Raw genomic sequence first — 521 nt, forward strand, 5'->3', positions numbered from 1 at the left:
CCCCTGGCGGCAGCGGCTCGCAGCGCCGGCGGCCCCGGCTCTTCCGCGAGGTGCCCGGCTCGCGGCGGCGCCCGGAGGCCTGGGCAGCGCTGCGGCGGGGCCCTCGGGGCGAGGACGGGGCTTTTCGGCTCCAGCCTCGCGAGCTGACGTTTGTGCCTGCAGCTGCAGGGCCTGAGCAATGCGGTCATGCTCTGGTTGCTTCAGTGCCGAATTAATCATCCCAGCAACGCCGTGAATACGTAATGCTCAGCCCATGACCTCCATAGTAGCCACTGAGTGCTGCTTGCTTGTTTTTACCCGCTTTGGCTTGTTGGCAGTGTAAATTCAGTGCGAAATTAAAGCTGCAGTTTGGTAAACTCGGGTCAGGAAGCCCCTAATGGCTCTTGAGGCTGGGTGGGGGAAGGGCCACTTATAGCACATACTGTTGTTCATCGCTGGATGCAGGCCAGCCCTCCATCAGACTGCATGTAAAATCCTGTCTGTCCTGGCACTGAACTGCTGGTTTCCTTTACTGCAGAAAA

The sequence above is a fragment of the Apteryx rowi genome, unplaced genomic scaffold (assembly GCF_003343035.1).
Source record: "Apteryx rowi isolate R43461 unplaced genomic scaffold, aptRow1 scaffold_93, whole genome shotgun sequence".
Classification (NCBI taxonomy): domain Eukaryota; kingdom Metazoa; phylum Chordata; class Aves; order Apterygiformes; family Apterygidae; genus Apteryx; species Apteryx rowi.